Here is a 16,894-nt window from a genome sequence, read left to right on the forward strand (position 1 = left end):
TATTGCCGAGCTAATTTCTAATCTTTTTTGATAAAATTTCTAATAATTTTACAGCTATTACAAGTATTGTTTTAAGTTCTTTTATTTATTTCTAATTGAATGTTTTAGATCGTATGAGATAAGGCTTTAATTCCAATTTAATGCATGGAGTTCCAATTATCTCCCCATCAATACTTGAGAATACTTACATCTTATAAACGCATGACATGGTTGTTGAATTGATTGAGCATAAATAACTAGATTCAGTTTGATGTTTCCTAATCTGCTGCATAAACAAATGTTTCTGTGTTTCTACTAATTCCATAATTTTTCAAGTATTCTGACTTATGATATGTTTGAAAACATGTAGTGTTATTTCTCAAGTTTTATTTTTTCAATTCTTTCTTATAACTATTTGACCATATATTTATTTTGAGTGTATGTCCATACATATTTTAGGAAATTAAACATACCATTAGAAACTTGATAAGGATTGTACTTTATTCATGACTGCTTTTGACAGTAAGGGAAATTTGAGATATCAGTTGTAACATACGGACACAGGAAAGCTTCCTATTGATTAATTTCCTCTTCTACTTTTTTAAATAACACTCTGCACTAAAGTGTACAAGTCTTTCAGCTCATTGGTTAAACTTATCTCTAAATACGCTATTTTTAAAAATATAATGGTTTTTTGCTTGTTCATTTTTTCATTACATAACCTCTATTGTCCTGAGATAAAACGTAATATACCTATTTTGCTGAATATTTTTATCCTTGAAAGGTATGGCATTGCCCAATTTTTTCTATATATCTAATTCATTGAGTATTCTGCTAACATCGTAACATATGTACTAATTAGTCTATGGTGGTCCTTCCTTGCACTCTGGAGATGAATCAAGTCTCATTTTATTAAATAACACTCTTAATGCACTATTAGCACTCTGCCGAGAACTTATTTTACTTGAATTAACCAGTACTGATCATTAATTTACTTTTCTTACAAAGCTCTAGTCTAGAGTTAATATGAGGTTGATGCTGACTTCTGTGTATTTTTAAGGGCTGAAGAAAGATGAATATTAGTTATTTAAAATTTTGATGAAGCAGGCAAGTCTTGGATTTTACTTTGATGAGCATAAGAAAGTTATTAAGTTAGTGATTCAGTTCATATATTCTTTATTGATTTATCCTGATTGTTTTAGTTTCTTATAATTCAGTCTTGGAATATTATGCACAACTATGGAATTATTAATTTATTCTACTTTATTCAAATATTTGCATTTATTGCTTAGAGAATTCTCTTATCTTTTGTATTCATAAATTAACAGATCCTCTTACATTCATCATTTTACTTCAAATTGTCTTTGCAATTTTTATTATAACCAAAGGTGTAACAATTTTATTCATTAAAAAATTCTTAGTTTTGTTGATATTTCAATTTTTATAGTCTTTCTTTCATTGTATCTTTCTTACTCCTTTAATCACTTCTTATAAGTCTTGGTTTTTGTTGGTTGGTTGCTTGGTTTTTGCTTGAGCATAGTCTCTAAGGCTTGGTGTGGAAAATAGTCACCTGTAGATTCAAGACAGATTGTTTCTGGCGTGCCTCTGAAAGCAGCAGTTTGCCTTGTGGCTCGCTATTGTGTTGAAGTAGTGTGTGACAGTGTGGTGGAAACAGCAGGACTAACAAGTTCCTTGGAATAGTCACTGTGAGTGAGGGTCCTTTCTTTGCTCCAATATCATTGATACACTCAGCATTATTCTCTGTGTTCGCTATGCAATTAGAGGAGAATCTTACTCCTGAGAAGAGTGTTTCATTGTTCAATAAACTACTTCTGGGTTTCCTGTCAGACAGTAAACTACCTATAGGTCCAGGGAAATCTCTTCTTTGTGTGCAGAAAATATTCCAATCTAGGGACTGATGAGATATAGTATGAACAGAGCAACACAGCTTATACTATAATCTAATGCTTACAGGAACATATGGGTGTACCAGAAACGTTTTCATGTTCCACAAAGATGCCCTGTCTTTTGAGTACTTAAGAGCTGAACTCGTCCAAGGACAATGAAGGGGAGACTAAGTCCTGTGTTATAATCAAACCTTATGATAAAAGTTAAAATAAGTATTATAATTTTATTCACAAAACTTTAAGAATATAATTTAAAAAGAACCCTCGACTTGTTTTAAAACAAACATAATTGAAGCAACAAAAGAGAAGAGAGAAAAGACACTTTAGTTCATTACAGATTGTTCCACAATATTTAGAATCTGAATTTTATTCTATATTAATAAGATTCAATGGAAATACTCAAACTTCTCCCTTTATAATTCTTTTGTAAAGTGTTAGGATTGTATGTTAATGATCAGTTAGTGAAATTCAAGTAGATTTAGTAAGGATAGCCTATAGGTCTCTGTTATAAATGCTGAGAAAATGTTTTTGATATACTCTCTTATAAGTGGACATTAGACATATAATATAGGATAAATACTCTCTTATAAGTGGATATTAGACATCTAATATAGGATAAACATACTAAAATCTGTACACCTAAATAAGCTAATCAAGAAAAAGGACCCTGAGTAAGATGCACAATCCTCATTCAGAAAGGCAGACAGGACAGACATTGGAAGAGGGAGAAAACAAGAAACAAGACAGGAGCCTACCACAGAAAGCCTCTGAAAGACTACCCAGCAGTGTATGAAAGCAGATGCTGACACTCATAGCCAAACTTTGGGCAGAGTGCAGGGAACCTTATGAAAGAAGGGGGGGATAGAAAGACCTGGAGGGGACAGGAGCTCCACAAGGAGAGCAACAGAACCAAAAACTCTGCGCCCAAGGGTCTTTTCTGAGACTGATACTCCAGCCAAGGACCATGTATGGTGATAACCTAGAACGTGGGTACAGATATAGCCCATGGCAGCTCAGTGTCCATGTGAGTACCCTAGTAAGGGGAACAGCAGCTGTCTCTGACATGAACTCTGTGGCTGGCTCTTTGATCACCTCCCCCTGAGAAGGGTGCAGCCTTACCGGGCCACAGAGGAAGACAATACCAGTCCTGATGAGACCTGATAAGCTAGGGTCAGATGGAAGGGGAGAAGGACCTTCTCTATCAGTGGACTTGGGGAGGGTCATGAGAGGAGATGACAGAGGGAGGGCGGAATTGGGAGAGAATAAAGGAGAGGGCTACAGCTAGGATACCATGTGAATAAACTATAATTAATAAAAAATAAATTAATTTTTAAAAAACAGAAGAACTGAAGAAAAACAAAGAATATTGATACTAATGTACATTAAAGCTATGTAAGACTTCTGCATTGACAGTCTTGTATTTACTATGAAGAAATATGAATGTGACTTATGATACCCATATTCATGAAAATTTTATTCTAATTCACCAAGTAAAGTCAATAATAGAGAGATTAAGTAATATTTCTATGTTACATAAAATAATGGGATAGAAACTACTAACTTGATATAAGGAAAGAGTCTCTGCTTGTGTGTTTGTGTGTGTGTGTGTGTGTGTCAAAAAGAAGAAACTTCATTTCAAAGCTGTAGTCAGTAATTTGAGGTTCAAATTCCAAGAAGATCACAAGCTAAGAACTTATAAATATGTTTTCAGAATTTGGGTATATAAAATATACAGCGTTGTGTAATTTCTAGTTATTTTTTTAATGTAAGAAGTCTTTTGAGTATATGATGATAAGAACTATAGAAGGATAAATATAAGCAAATAACGATGTTATCTGAGAAATGAAAGTTAAGTGACATCTCATTTCTCTGCTTGATAAGTTAAAAATAACAATGCTAGACAAACTCGTAATGTCCTATGATATCCACTGAGTGATGTATTAGTCAGCCCTTAGTACAGAAGACACTTTTTGTGTTGGAAGCTGCTAACAGAGACCCACAATTTGTCAATGGGCAGAGAATAGCAGACTGTAGAATGTTCACCCTAAACAGAACATCGATATTACACCCCTTAGACTAGGGGTTCGTTGCGCAGTAGGGGACAGAAGGACTGTAAGAGCCCGGGATAGTAGATGACTCCCAAGGAATCAATGTTTTCTAGATAAAGTATTGCATTGACTTGTATGATGAACCCACAGTCCTGTGTGAAATCAGGCCTTACAAAATTTCAGCAAGGAGCTGGGAAGTGAGAACATACTCCTACTCCTAGATTAGTAGCTACTGATTATTGTTGATAAGGAGAGTCAGTTTTTAAAGGGGCAGCCCCATTAGCTTGACCACACTTCAGCGAAGGCCATAACATCTAAGACAATATGATCAGAACAAACTATACTTGATGTGTTTTTAAAAAGATGAAACACAAAATTGGGTATGTATGGAAGGAAGATCAGTCTAGGAGGGGTCGGGGAAAGGGTGAATGTGATCAAATTATACTTTATCTGTTTCTCCAACAAAGGACCATGTATGGATATAACCTAGAACCTTTACTCAGACAAAGCTCATGGTAGCTTAATAACCAATTGGTTTCCCATAGTAAGGGGAACAGGGACTATCTCTGACAGGAACTCAATGTCAGGCTCTTTGACCTCCCCACCCCCCAAGGGAGGAGCAACCTTCAGAGGAGGACTTTGCAGCCAGTCGTGAAGATACCTGATAAAACAGGGTCAGATGAAAGGAGAGGAGATCCCCCCTGTCAGTGGACTTGGAAAGGGTCAGGGAGGAGATGAAGGAAGGAGGGAGGGCGGGATTGGGAGGGAATGAGGGAGCAGGATACAGCTGGAATACAGAGTTAATAAAATGTAACTAATAAAAAAAAGAGGTAGGGGAGAAAGCAAGCCTCTGTGAGGTGCAGGTGTGTCTCTCACAGCTCTTGTAAGAGAAACATGGTTCTGTGGGGTCTTTTGATATGTCAGATGACATGTTCTAGTTCACTAATTGGCGGTGGGGACATAGAAGCCCAGCAAGTCTTTGAAAGGTTCTAGAATTTCTCCCCACATGCCCTGAGGGAAGTGAATTCACTTGACTATAATTGTCCCATGTGCAGTACAGTTATACCTTACCTTTCCTTGCATTCTGCCAACAGTATAGATGACCCCACTAGGCCTAGTCTACCAGAGAGAAAGTGCAGGCACGATGCAGCACCTACCTGTTCCCTGATATGCAAGGCTGGATCTTCAGTTTATCTACCCATCTGTTTGGTGTGTAAAAGAAAATTTGAGAAGCCAAAAAAAAAAAAAAAAATGAGAGAAGAATTAAAGTTTCATATACTTTTTGGAAAAATTAAGTAAAATGTAGTGAATTTAATAACTTCATTTTATTATGCAGTTAACTTTATTTTCATGATGTATTTCAAGGTAGAACCAATGATTTGAGTGATTTTTATCTAGTCTGTGAGTAGTTATAGACATTGCATTTAACTTTATTAACTCAGGTTATAATCCAATTGAAATGAATAGACTTTTGGATTGGAAATTGTCATCATTTATATTAGTTCAATATTATGTTAATTGAGGTGGGAAGGGCCACTATAAATGTGAGCAGCACGGATTCATGGTTTGGGCCTTGGCCATTTTGGAAGAAGAGAAATGAGAAAGCACATTCTTTGTTCTCTGATTTTTGGCTGCAGATTCAATGTAACGTGTAGTCTCAGGCCCTGGTCACTCTGCTTCCTTGGAACTATGGCCTCTCTGTCAAACTGTGAACTAAATAAACACTTGATTTCTTCAGGTTCTTTTGTAAATAATTTTATCAACAACAGAAGTGACAAATACAGAAAATTAATACAGAGATATGGGATGGCTACTTTGATAGCCTGGTCATGTGGATTTTAGACATTGGGAACTAAGGAATTAGTTAGAGTTTGGAACTGTGGGATGAAGCAGTCTCCAAATACTTCAGGTAAGAGCTTTATAAACTTTTATTTGAAGTTTGGAAGTCAAGAAACCTTAAAGAAATGTGTCCTGATGAGACCTGATAAGATAGGGTCAGATGGAAGGGGAGGAGGTCCTCCCCTATCAGTGGACTTGAAGAGGGGCATGGGAGGAGATGAAGGAAGGAGGGTGGGATTGGGAGGGACTATAAAGTGAATAAAGTTTAATTAATATAAAAAATTAAAACTTAATTAAAAAAGAAATGTGGGTGGCAGAGGCATGAGGATTCAGAGTACCAGAAATTTATCAGAAACTAAGCTGGAAGACAGCCAGATTATGTTCTTGTAGTGTATTTATCTGAATTCTGTAATTATGAACACTTTAAATGGTTGAGTTATACAGTAATAGACTAATCAGTTTGGTAGAGGAAATCTCAAAGCAGGACAACATTCAGGTTGTGGCATGAGATAATGAGTGATGCCACCTGTCAACTTGACAGATTATAGTATCACCTAGGATAAGAGCCTTTAAGCACACATGTGAAGGATTGAAAAGATTAGATTACTACCTTAAGTGAGAAGACCTTATTTGGCTATGGGCATCACATTTAGTAGGTTCAATTCCAGGATGAATAAGAGTATGAAAAGCTAAATGCTAGCATTCACCAATAGCAATCACCTCCTCTTGACTGAAAACACAAACTGACCATCTACCTCAAGCTACTGTCACCATGACCTCCTGTAGTAATGATGTTTTTAATGATTCAGATGAGGAGATGATATGAGAGCTGTACCCAAGATTTACAAATACATGACTTGGGCTAAGCCCAGAATGTCTCTATATAACTATCCCTTATATTGGCCTGGAAGTTTCTTGTCTCCATACAATCTTCTGCAAGCCCAGATTTTGTTTTTGTTTTTTTATTTTACTTTTTTAAATTATTTTTTTTAATTAACTACACTTTGTATCCCCCTGTACCTCCCATCCTCTTCCCCTCCCAATCTCTCTCTCCCCCTTCTCTACTGATGCCCCTCCCGAAATCCACTGATAGGGGAGATCTTCCTTTCCTTCCTTCTGATCCTAGTCTATTAGATCTCATCAGGAGTGGCTGCATTGTCTTCCTCTGTGGCCTGGTAAGACTGCTCCCCCCTCAGGGGAAGGTGATCAAAGAACATGCCAATCAGTTCATGTGAGAGACAGTCCCTGTTCCCATTACTATGGATCCCACTTGGACACTGAACTGCCATGGGCTACATCTGTGCAGGGATTCTAGATTATCTCAATGAACTGCATAATAAAATGAAGTTATTAAATTCACTACATTTTACTTAATTTTTCCAAAAAGTATATGAAACTTTAATTCTTCTCTCATTTTTTTTTTTGGCTTCTCAAATTTTCTTTTACACACCAAACAGATGGGTAGATAAACTGAAGATCCAGCCTTGCATATCAGGGAACAGGTAGGTGCTGCATCATGCTTCTGACTGAATTACCCTGCTTGGAAAAACTGCCTGTGAATTCCAGGAACTCAGCTGCAGGAGAGCAACTGAACTCTACTGAACTGTACTATATTCCTGAATTCCATTTTTCTGTCTCCATAAAGTCAAATGTACTGTCATGCTGTTAAGTAGCTTCTTTTTCCTGTCCTTGGGAAAGTTGGGCATATCCTATTTCTTATTCATTCTGTCAAATCTTTCTCTGATTGCCACTTTGTATGCCCATCAATGACATGTCATTGTTTGGGATTAAAGGTGTGTACTAAGTTCCCAGAGGAATTAAAGGTGTGTACCAAGGGCTTGTCTATACTTCAACCAGATCATACAGATCCAGGTCTTTGGATTCGAACCCTTGCCAGAGCAACTATGTTGCTGGATTAAAGTTCCTCTGCATGTATTTGACCTCTAACCTTTGAGAAAAATATTTTTTGCTTTCAAGTTAATCTTGTGACTGTTTTTATCATAATAACAGGAGAATTAACTAATACGTAAAATGTGGCCAACAACAACTCTGTGAGGCTTCAGAAGAAAGATGTGAGAGTGATCATGGAATTTCGCATCAGAAGCTTTCACAGTCATCAGCTAAAGTGTGGTTGAAAAGATCAGAGAAGAAAATCAGTTGCTAATTCCTGTGTCATTATATACACAATTCCTGTGTCATCACACACACACACCACAAACACACACACACACACAGAGAACACAGACCTCCACAGACCACACACACACACACACACAAAACACACACACACACAAACACAAAATGCATATACACATATACACACACACAGTGGTTTCATTCTATAATCCTGAACATAAGGCAAACTTTATTTATTATTTTTTATATTTAAATAATTTCTATTTGGTTGTTATTGTTTTATCATTTTAAAGTCTTCACTAGCAAATATTAATTAGACATGGCATTTTATTACATTTTCAAGCATTCGTAGCATACAATGCAATTACATAATTATATTTTAAAATAAAAAATGCATGGGAAGGAAGGTGGGATTGGGATGGGACAAGGGTAGGGGCCACAGCTGGGAGAAAAAGTGAATACATTGTAATAAATAATAACAATTGTGTTATTAATAAAAAGAACATATAAAAAAGCAAAAAAAAATGTGTATATGCAAGCCCATAGATGACACATGCTTATATTTGGAATCATTTCTGGTTAGAATCTTCTCAAAGAGATTTTAGTACCTAAATTGTTTACAACTGCCTCATTTACTTAACATAAACACCTATAAATATCAATTAATGAAATTTGAATATCTAAAATACAATAGCAGTGGGGGTGTCAGTGTCTCTGACTCTTTAGACAGCTCTTTGGTACCTTTTCCTCCTACTGGGTAGCCTTGCTCAGCCTTGATAGGATATGTATTTATGATATTATTATATCTTCTTAGGGGATGTATGGCTGATATCACTGGGGGCCCTGCTCTTTCTGAAGGGAATCAGAAAAGGACTGGATCTCACCTTGCACCCAACAGAATGGTGAATCAATGGAACCAAAAAGGGGATGCAGAAATAAACCCACACACCTATGGGTACTTGATTTTTGAAAAAAAAAAAAAAAGAAAGAAAGAAAGAAAAGGAGAGAAAAGAAAAAAAAAGAGAAAACTATACAATGGAAGAAAGACAATAACTTCAACAAATGGTGCTGGCCTAACTGAATGTCTACATGTAGAAAACTGCAAATAGATCCATACTTACCACCCTGCACAAAACTAAAGTCCAAGTGGATCAAAGACCTCAACATAAAACCAGACACACTAAATTGGTTAAAAGGAGTGGGGAAGTGTCTAGAACTCATTGGCATAGAAGATAAGTTCCTGAAGAGAACATCAACAGCACAGGCTCTAAGATTAACAGTCAATAAATGGGACCCCATGAAACTGAAAAGCTTCTGTAAATCAAAGGACATTGTCATTAGAACAAAATAACAGACTACAGATTGGAAAAGGATCTTCACCTACCCTATATCTGACAGAGGGCTAATATCCAAAATATTTAAAGAACTCAAGAAGTTAAACAGCAACAAATCAAGTAACCTAATTTTAAAAGGGGGTACAGAGCTAAGCAGAGAATTCTCAATTGAGGAACAACGAATGGCAGAGAAACACTTAAAGAAATGCTGAACGTCCTTAATTATCAGGGTAATGCAAATCAAAACAACCCTGAGATTTCACCTTACACCCATCAGAATGGCTAAAATCAAAATCTCAAATGACAACGCATGCTTGAGAGGTTGTGGAGAAAGGGAAACCCTCCTCCATTGCTGGTGGAAATGTAAACTGGTACAACCGCTTTGAAAATCAATCTGGTGCTTTCTCAGACAGGTAGGAATAGCGCTCCCTCAAGACCCAGCTATGCCACTCCTAGACATATACCCAAAAGAAGCTCAAGTATACAAGGATGTTTGCTCAACATTTGTTGTTCGTAGCAACTTTATTTGTAGTGGCCAGAAGCTGGAAACAACCCAGATGCCCCTCAACTGTGGAATGGATACAGAAATTGTGGTATATCTACATAATGGAATATTACTCAGCAATAAAAACAAACAAACAAATAAACAAACGAAAAGTAAATAACAAAGAAATCATGAAATTTGCAGACACATAGTGGGAACTGGAAAAGATCCTCCTGAGTGAGGTATCACAGAAGCACAAAGACACACATGGTATATATTCATTTATAAACAGGTATTAGAAATATAATATAGGATAAACTTACTGAAATCTGTACACTTAAAAAAGCTAAGCAAGAAGGAGGACCCTGGGTAAGATGATCAATCCTCACTCAGAAAGGCAAACAGGGCAGAAGAGGGAGAAAACAAGAAACAAGACAGGAGCCTACCACGGAGGGCCTCCGAGAGACTCTATCCAGCAGGGAATCAAAGCAGATGCTGAGAGTCACAGCCAAGCTTTGGGCTGAGTGGAGGGAATCTTATGAAAGAAGGGGGAGATGAAAGACATGGAAGGAAAAGGAGCTTCACAAGGAGAGCAACAGAAACAAAAAATCTGGGCCCAGGGGTCTTTTCTGAAACTGATGCTCCAACCAAGGACCATGCATGGAGATAACCTAGAACCCCTGCTCAGATGTAACCCATGGCAGTTCAGTGTCCAAGTGGGTAGCTTAGTAAGGGAAACAGGGACTGTCTGTGACATGAACTCTGTGGCTGGCTCTTTCATCACCTCCCCCTGAGGGAGGAGAAGCCTTAGCAGGCTACAGAGGAAGACAATGCACCCAGTCCTGTTGAGATATGATAGGCTAGAGTCAGAGGGAAGGAGACGAGTTCCTGCCCTATCAGTGGACTTAGATAGGGGCATGGGAGGAGATGAGGGACTGAGAGTTGGGTTGGGAGGGAATGAGAGAGGAGGCTATAGCTGAGATACAAAGTGAATAAACTGTAAATAATAAAAATAAAAAATAAAAGCTACATTGAGTATACTAAATATTAAAAAAGAAAATTAGATATAGTACTACTTCAAGATCTGGCTGTATCATTTCTAGGCATATATCCAAAATATGCTCAATATAAGCAAGGACATTTCCTCAACCATTTTTATAGCACCTTTATTCCTAATAGCCAGAAACTGCAAATTACCTAGATGTCCCTCAGGTGAGGAATAGATACAGAAATTGTGGTACATTTACACAATGGAATACTAGTGAGCAATTAAAAACAAGAAAATTGTGAAATTTGTAGGCAAATGGATGGAACTAGAAAAGATCATCCGGAGTGAGGTAACCCAGAAGCAGAAAGATACACATGGTATATATTCACTTAAAAATGGATATTAGACAGATAATATAGGATAAACATACTAAAATCTGTAGTTATAAAGCTAAACAACAACACGGTTCCTAGGGAAGATGTTTAATCTTCATTCAGACAGGCAAACAAGATACACATGGGAAGGGGGAGAATACATGGAACAGGACAGGAGCCTACCACAGACGGCCTCTGAAACTTTACCCAGCAGGGTATCAGAGCAGATGCTGAGATTCATAGAGTGGGTAGAGTGCATGGTATCTTACGGGAAAGGGGGAAGATAGGAAGACCTGGAAGGGACAGGAAGGAACTCCACAAAGTGACCAAGAAAGCCGAAGAAACTGGGCCCAGTGAAGCCTTCAGAGACTGATGAAACAAGCAAGGACCATGCATGGAGCAGACCTAGACCCCCTGCTATGGTGTAGCCCATGGGAACTCAAGCTCCTTGGGAACCTTAGTAAGGGGAACAGAGGTAGTCTCTGGCATGAAATTAATTGACTGCTCTTTGATCACCTACCCCTGACAAGGTGGTCTTATTAGGCCACAGAGAAAGAGGATCCAGTCAGTCCTGATAAGACCTGATAGACTAGGGTCAGATAGTAGGGACTCCCCTATCAGTGGACTATGAGAGGGGATGAGGCGGGAGGGTGAGACTAGGAAGAGATGAGGAATGGGGCTACATCTGGGACACAAAATGAATAAATTGTAATAAAAAATAATAATAAAAAACATTTAAAAAAAGAACAAAAAGAAAATTCAAAGGAAAAATAGTATAATAAAATGTTTATGAGCAAAAAATAAAGGTCTTTGAAATCTTAACTCCAATTATGTGGTAAATTATATGACTAAACAATATTTGTTGTATTAAACTTATAAAAACATTGTTCATCTCTATATTTAAATACATTGTCTTCTAGAAGCTTGAAAATTTTCCAACTCATTTAAAAACTTTCATGATGTCAATCATAAGTCCACAATTAATTAAAGAACCTGAGATAGCTTAAAATGAAAACACACTGTTGATTATTAGCAAATTTGCAAAGAGTGTTTCTTCACACTAAGCAACTGAGTAAAATATTCAAGATATTTATGTTGGCAATGCCTCAAGTAAAATAATAATTCTTAGTAATCAAGTTAAATTGTTCTGGCTATGATTAAGCTATACTTCTACTTACTATAAATAAAAATTGCAGGGAACGAACGAGTTAAGGCAATAGTTTTTACCAAAGTGATAGAAACTGTGGCGTAGATATTTTCTGGGGAGATTAAGGGGAATTTTGATAACTGAATGTTTTTCATTCTATTTCTTATGTATTCTGTGAAGTGTCCTCTCTTTGAGAATAGCAATTCCTCATATACATATGAGGAATAAGCTCTCATTTTGAGTTTTGCATTTTATTAAGTCTATAAAATGTAAGGAGTTTAAAAACTCTTTGACAAATTTCATGATTTTCTTGTTTTTAATTGCTGAGTAGTATTCCATCGTGTAAATGTACCACACTTTCTGTATCCATTCCTCAGTTGAGGGACATCTGGGTTGTTTCCAGGTTCCGGCTATTACAAATAAAGCTGCTACAAACATGGTTGAGCAAATGTCCTTGTTGCGTACTTCAGCATATTTTGGGTATATGCCTAGGAGTGTTATAGCTGGATCTTGAGGTACCACTATTCCTAATATTCTGAGAAAGTGCCAGATTGATTTCCAAAGTGGTTGTACCTGTTTACATTCCCACCAGAAATGGAGGAGGGTTCCCCTTTCCCCACATCCTCTCCAGCATGTGTTGTCATGTGAGCTTTTCGATCCAAGAATCCCTGCACAGATGTAGCTTGTGGCAGCTCAGTCTCCAAGTTGGTTCCCTAGTAAGGGGAATAGAGGCTGTCTCTGACATGAACTCAGTAGCTTTCTCTTTGATCACCTTCCCCTGAGTGGGGAGCAGCCTTACCAGGCCACAGAAGGAGACAATGCAGACAGTAATGATGAGATCTCATAGACTGGGGTCAGATGGAAGAGGAGGAGCTCCTTTCCTATCAGTTGCCTTGGGGAGGGGCAATGGAGGAGAAGAAAGGTGGGGTGGAATTGGAAGGGATGAGAGAGGGGGCTATAGCTGGGATACAAAATTAATAAACTTTAATTAATAAAAATATAAATAAATTTAAAAAATTCTTTGGCAGCTTTCCATATGCTTCAATTAAGAAAGGCTAACATTTTTATGGTACAGATCAGAGTCAATCAGACTTCTGTGAGTTTTGCTGGATTGTCCTCTGCAAGTCTCCCAGACCGTGCCTGTAAGTTCAAGCACTCTATAACACTCGGCATTTCCTTTAGTTTGTAGAAATTGTGGCCATCTCCTGAAGAGTAAAATTGCATTGTAACAGGCAAAGTGGATAATGAGTAGAAAGAAAATTGGGGTGCAAACCACTTTTATCTCATAACTTCTTCTACCATCTTCACAGATACATTGATTAAAAGGAACTAAAGGGTCAAAAATACTAATTTATAAAATATAGCTCCATTACCTGTGATTGAAACCAGCTCTTTTAAGAAAATTTGCTTCCATATCTTTTATACAGTTCTAATATGTGCTTCCAATATCATGATCACACACTTTTAAAAAAGTATTATGAAGAAGCCATTATTTATATATTCAAATGGGTGGTATTAAATTTGAGCACTGGTTACGTTGTAATTTTAAAACAATGTGGTTGTATTCATAACCTACTCATGAAACAGCTCAAATTTTCTGTCCTTCCCAACTGACATCTTTTAGGAGGCTACGATCAGGAATTTATTTCAGGTTTTAGTGCTTAAACTAGTGGGAAAAATAGTGCTAATTTTTATTTCCATGGGTAGCTAGTTAGTAACAGCTGTCTTTATTCAAAAAATAACTGGATTAAAACAGTGTGCTTAGGCTTGAGAATCTAGCCAGGGGCTTTTAAAATCAGGTTAATCCCCATTCCCATCAAACTTGATATTTTTTCCCCCTGAATCTGGATTGGGCAGGAATAGTTTCACTGATTGTCAAATTTTATGGTGATTATCTTACTGATCCTGGGATCTCAGATTTAGGAATAGTGTTGAAAAAGAATGAATGTTCTCATTCACAAACGTGTCTGAAAAGGGTCTGAAGCAAGCATATCATTGAGTGTCCTGCTTAGATAATAATGTTCTGTAGGGTCAAGGACAGTTAGATTTTTAGCACAGGTCCCTCCATGCATTTTGGGCTCTGGTCATATTTATATCCATTCAGTCATCCATTTACCATGGTTTTCTACAACTGTCCAACCTTCCTGTTGCCCTGGTAAATAAGGTAGCCACTCTCTTTTATATTTTAATCGCTTGGACAGTATTAGAAAGTTCAGTTTTGAAAGAGCAGTTGTAAATGTAAGTTGATAACTAGCAAAACACTGGGAAAATGTATTCTTTCATAACATCAAGAATACCTTTCAGCTGGCTGCAGGGTGGAGATGGTGCAATTCTAGATGCTTTGGCCTTTCTGAATTTTGGCATCTGAATGTAAGCTTAACTTTTGAAAGCAGAGAAGACCAACTGGTAACAACCACTTTGGAAGTCTATCTGGCACTTTCTCAGACAATTAGGAATAGTGCTTCTTCAAGACCCAGCTATACCACTGCTAGGTATATACCCAAAATTTGCTCAAGTACACAACAGAGATATTTACTCAACCATGTTTATAGCAGCTTTATTTGTAATAGCCAGAATCTGGAAACAGCCCAGATGTCCATCAACGGAGGAGTGGATACAGAAATTGTGGTATTTTTACACAATGGAATACTACTCAGCAATCAAAAAGGAGGAAATCATAAAATTTGCAGGCAAATGGTGGGATCTAGAAAAGTTCATTCTGAGTGAAATATCCCAGAAGAAGAAAGAGAAACACGGTGTATACTTGCTTATATACACCTATAAGATATGATAGACATAATGAAATCTATACCCCTAAAGAAGATAATCAAGAAAGCAGACACGAGGTAAGATGATCAATCCTCACTTAGAAAGACAGATGGGATGTGCATTGAACGTATGACAGGAGTCTACCGCAGAAGGCTTCTGAAAGACTCTACTTAGCAGTGTTTCAAAGCAGACACTAAGACTCATAACCAAACCTTAGGCAGAGTACAGGGAATCATATGAAAGAAGGGGAGTTAGTGTAATGGAGAAAGAATAGGAGCTCCACAAGGACCAAATATATCTGGGCACAGGGTCTTTTCTGAGACTGACATTCAACCAAGGACCATGTATGGATATAACCTAGAACCTCCATTCAGATGTAGCCCGTGGTAGCTCAGTAACCAATTGGTTTCCCATAGTAAGGGGAACAAGGACTATTTCTAACAGGAACTCAGTGGCTGGCTCTTTGACCTCCCCACCCCCCAAGGGAGGAAGAGTCCTGCTAGGCTACAGAGGAGACCTGATAAAACAGGGTCAGATGAATGGGGACGAGGTCCCACCCATCAGTGGACTTGGAAAGGGCCAGGGCGGAGAGGAGGGACTGAGGGTGGGATTGGGAGGGAATGAGGGAGCGGAATACAGCTGGGATACAGAGTTAATACAATGTAACTAATAAGAAAAAAAATTAAAAAATAAAAATAAAAAAAAAGAAGAGAACAGCCCGCTGCTGCACATACAAGAAAGATACTGAAGCTCCAAAAAGGCTGGATTAAGCAGTACATGCAACACAATGATGCATGCAACATATATATATACATATAATAAACATAATATATATGTATGTATGTATGAATGTATATATATACATGTATAAATTTGTGTGTGTGTGATATTTACTATATAGAACTGTCCTTGGTTTTTTGTTTTTTTTTTTTAAGATTTTTAAAAATTATTTATTTATTATGTGTACAATATCTGTATGTATGCTTTCACATCAGAAGAGGGCGCCAGATCTCATTATAGATGGTTGTGAGCCACCATGTGGTTGCTGGGAATTGAACTCAGGACCTCTGGAAGAGCAGACAGTGCTCTAAGCCTCTGAGCCATCTCTCCAGCCCCTGTCCTTGGTTTTAAGGTATGGGATTCTATAGAAAAAGAATCCTTTCCTTTGAACAAATGCATCATTAACTTGATCATTTCTAAGAAAGAACTTGCCAAGCACGTGGATCTTGATACCTGTGTAGTTATAAATACTCAAATTTAAGAGGAGGTCTGGGAAAGGAGAGATGTAAGATAGAAACAAACAGAAAGCAAGCAAGCAAACAAACAAATATGCCCACAGACATTTTTACCTGGCATGATGCTGAAGGCCTGAAATTCCAATAGCATCAGAAGTTAGAGGGAAGACTTGGATATTAATCTGAGGCATTGTGTTCTATATAGAGACAGTCTCAGAAACAAAATGGATATTTTCAAGCAGATATGTTTTAAAACCTTTACAAGAAATTATGTAAATGGTTTCATCTTTTATTCCTGTTCAATCTTAGTGGAATGTTTACTTTTGGGCAGAAGCTCAATGTCATCAGTTCAGCAGACATGATAATACACTTCTATGGATGAATTATGCATAGCAATAACAACAGAGTCTAAAATATAAACTCTAAATATTAGGTGAATCAGTAAGCAGGTTTAGATAGCATTCAAATAACCAGGATGCCTTGACTGCAAGGATTTTCATGGAATTTTGGAATGGGTAAATCAATCAGATAAAAATGGATTCACTAAAAATGAGGGAATACTTTTTATCAGCAGAAAGGAAATCTATTACTTATTTTTTATCACAACCAATATATATTTCTCAAGTAGAGCAGAAATTTTGACAGAACTTGATC

The sequence above is a fragment of the Meriones unguiculatus genome, chromosome 15, assembly GCF_030254825.1.
Source record: "Meriones unguiculatus strain TT.TT164.6M chromosome 15, Bangor_MerUng_6.1, whole genome shotgun sequence".
Taxonomy (NCBI): domain Eukaryota; kingdom Metazoa; phylum Chordata; class Mammalia; order Rodentia; family Muridae; genus Meriones; species Meriones unguiculatus.